Genomic DNA, 3945 nt, shown 5'->3' with positions numbered 1-3945 from the left:
ACAGGGCCGCTGCGAGGAAGGTGGGTTCTCTCTACCGTGCTAGAAAACTTCTAACACCCAAAAGTATCCTGTACCTCTATAAGGCCACTATTCGCCCATGTATGGAGTATTGCTGTCATATGTGGGCCGGTGCATCGGCTACTAGTCTCTCGCTCCTTGACAGGGTTCAAAAGAGAGTCGCAAATCTGATAGGCCCTAAACTGGCATCTAAACTTCAGCCTCTGTCCCATCGTCGAAACGTTGCATCTCTCTGTCTGTTCTACAAGTATTATAATGATGAATGTTCTGAAGAACTGCAAGCACTTGTGCCCCCACGACGTGAACACCCTCGACAGACCTGACAAGCTGCAAAATCCCACCCCCACACTGTAAAGATTCCTAGATGCAAAAGATCTTTCTACTCCAGTAGTTTCTTCCCCAGAACTGCTAGACTTTGGAATTCCATTCCAGGTCACTGCTTCCCCAACTGTACTGACATGCATAAGTTCAAGTGCAACGTGAACCAACATCTCGCTGCCCTAATCCCTACATAGTACCCCGGTAGATGTTTCCCCTGATAGTAGCCCCCTACATTAAAGTGGCAGTGCGCCTTGTTTGGGGTGAAAATGTAATAAAAAAAAGGTGATTATACTATAAAATTAGCAGAAACAAACCAACACGACAACATTTCACTTCAAGAGATATCGTTGAAATTTAAACATTTAATGTCGAGACGTCCGACTAAAGTTATCTAATGATTATAATATCATGGTCTGCCCCTGCGAGCTTTAGTGACCGACTTGCATTTCAACTATATATATATATATATATATATATATATATATATATATATATATATATATATATATATATATATATTGATGAGTGGCTGAAAGAGCTTGATATGAGTATCTAAAATGGTCCCTAATTCTCGGGTTTAAAACCGACGGTACCGATGACTTATATCATTTAAAACTTTCTGTAAACAAAACATTAATAATATGCTCATGTTTTATGATTTTCCTTATAATAGAGCACTCTGCTCTATTTCTTTTTCCAACGATTAATAAATTAACACATGGAAGACGGAGAAAAAGTTATCAAAAGAGTCGAAAATATTCGCAGTAATAAATGATTAGAGTAATAATTTTAAATAGATTTCTCAAGAATAACATAATATGGACTACTTTTCAAATAAATACAACATGGAGGTTTTTAATTCAAATGTAAGAACGTTCTTGTGTAACCGTTTCCTTTTTTAACAACTCTTCTTGGAAACCTTTATCACATTCTACCCAGTCTTTTTAATTCTTTAACACAACACGTCGTCGTCATCGTCGTCGTCGTCGTCATCATCATTATCAAATATGAATTATCATGATAATCTTAAATATAAATCTCACCTGTCTGTTTAAATGTATGTATGTATGTATGTATAGTTTTACTCTTTTATTCATGTTGAATTCACCTATTCGTAACAACAATCATCGTCGTCGTCATAAAGTTGAGGATATGAACGCGTTTTCATTTTAAAAACTGTACAGCCGGCGAAACGAACGTCTCCCTATTCTATCTTCTGTGTATTTGGGATTGTTTTACTCTTTTATTCATAGCAGCCATCATCATCGTCATCATAAATGCTCCTTCATATATATTCTACATGTACGTGTATGTGTACGTGTGTGTGCATATGTATGTACATGCGTGTATGTATGAAGGTTTGAGTGTATGTGCATGTTGTCATGTGTGTTTGTTCTTGCGTACATATGTTTGCGTGCATCTGTTTGTATGCATGCTTGTATGTGTACGTGTATATCTTTATTTCGATATGTGTGTGGGGTGGAGAGGACTCCCAAAAGCCCTGTAATGGCAACCAGTCTGGGTGAAGCAAATCTCTGATTTAAAAAAATACATAAAGCGGGAGACCAGTACCCGCATTAAGCTGGTCTGCGGTTTGATTTGTTGCTGGCTATCTTGCTCATGCTTGTTGCTGGATCTCAACATTTTGAACCGAGGGATAGACTTAGCTGTCGCACAAAGCTAAAACTCTGTAACACCATCTTTGTATAGATACTTCCTTAGGCATTTGTCTATAAAAATTGTCCGTGGCGATAGAAAAATGTCATGTGTGTAGCCCTGAAACGCTGAAAGCATGTAATAATTGATCTTCCATCATTCTATATATGCATATGTGTGTGTATGTAGGTATGTATGAATGTATGTATGTTAATATATGTACTAGTGTATTTATGTGTATGTATAACTATATGTATATGTATGTATATATGTATTTGTGTACATATTTTTATTTATTTATTGTGTATACATGTTTATGTGTTTGTATGTATATACGTATATATATTTGTGTGTATGTATATATATATATATATATATATATATGTATATATGCATATACATGTATGCGTATAGGTGCATATATGTATGTGTAAGTATATGTAGGTAACTTTATGTGTATGTATGTATATGTGCCTACATGTGTACGTATATGTATGTGAATATGTATGTATATGTGTGTATGTATTGTATATGTGTGTATGTATATGTTTGTATGTATGTGTTATATGTATTGTGTATGTATGGATGTGTGCATGAGTGTATGTTTATGTGTATGTATGTGTATGTATGTATATATATATGTATGTATATATATATGTATATCTATATATCTATATATCTATATATATATATATATATATATATATATATATATGCCAACGACCGTCTTCAATGTAATGTCTGCTTGAGCGTGTGAATTCAGGACTAAAAAAAGAAGGTTATCTTCGAGCGCATGGACTTTCAGTGACTGAGGGAGTGGCACTCGTCTGACAAGACGTTGCAATCATCATGTATGTATGTATGCCTTAATCTTTCGACAGAGGCAGCGGATTTTCACAAGATAGGTATCGTTTTGAAGCTCGACCCTTCGGACGACAAATTGGCTAAAAACACAAAATTGTTTCATCGTCAACTTGGCACTTTTCTATAGAGCGTGTAGCAAAAAATTGGTCCTTCATGACAATTTAGCCAAAAACGCATGCGCAAAAATTATTGATTTATTTTAATCGGTTCACATGCTTCCTCGCATTGATTTATTTCATAATGCATTGTAGATTACACAGTAAATAACTTATTGTTGTTTGTATAACATTATAATCGCTTTAATTAAAGTTTAAAATGCAAACTCACTATAATGCTTAAAATGTACTCTAAATAGAAACCAATTTATGTCCAGCACGCTCTTCTGATATCAAAGGACCTACTGTTGATTTTTTTTTTACACAGTGATTACCACTTATCAAGGCCCGGAAGCCACTCAGGGATAAGGGTTATTGCAAGTACATTACGTTAGTGTTGAGATTTGATGAAGTGTTTTACTAAGAGGGCGGTTCATTAGGAATTTGTTAACATTGGACTTGAAAACATCCGAGTTTTAGTCCGGAGGGAAGCAGGCAGACGGAACAGAGTTCGACAGGCGTGCAGTTCTAAGAAAGAAGCTTTGTTCATGGAATACGCGTTTTGATTTAGGCACAGATAAAGAGTGTGGGAAATTTTTCACAGTGGATTCAGCTAGACGGGTGTTTTTCGTGAAAGATTGGCGAGGGGATGGACCAGAGATTGGAGTTCAGACGAACACCTGCCATGGAAATAACGATAAAACAAGGATAGGCTCGCAACATCTCTTCTGTGGGAGTGAGGTTGCAGGGTAGAGAAAAGGGCATCCCCCACTAAGCCACGAAGTCTATTTTGTACTATGTCAAGGCAGGATAGGCTGTTTTTAGCAGCTCCTGCCCAGATATGGAAACAGTATTCCATCCTTGGACGTACTTGGCTTTTATATAGATAGAGAATTGCATCAGTAGTGAGATATCTTCTGGAGCGGTAGAAGGACCCCACCATCTTTCCAGCGACCTTGGCAACAGACTTGATGTACGTGTTCCATTTCAG

This window comes from Euprymna scolopes, chromosome 32, assembly GCF_053919585.1.
Source record: "Euprymna scolopes isolate OS-2025 chromosome 32, ASM5391958v1, whole genome shotgun sequence".
Classification (NCBI taxonomy): domain Eukaryota; kingdom Metazoa; phylum Mollusca; class Cephalopoda; order Sepiida; family Sepiolidae; genus Euprymna; species Euprymna scolopes.
The sequence above is the reverse complement of the archived record's forward strand: the minus strand, read 5'-3'. Positions refer to the sequence as shown.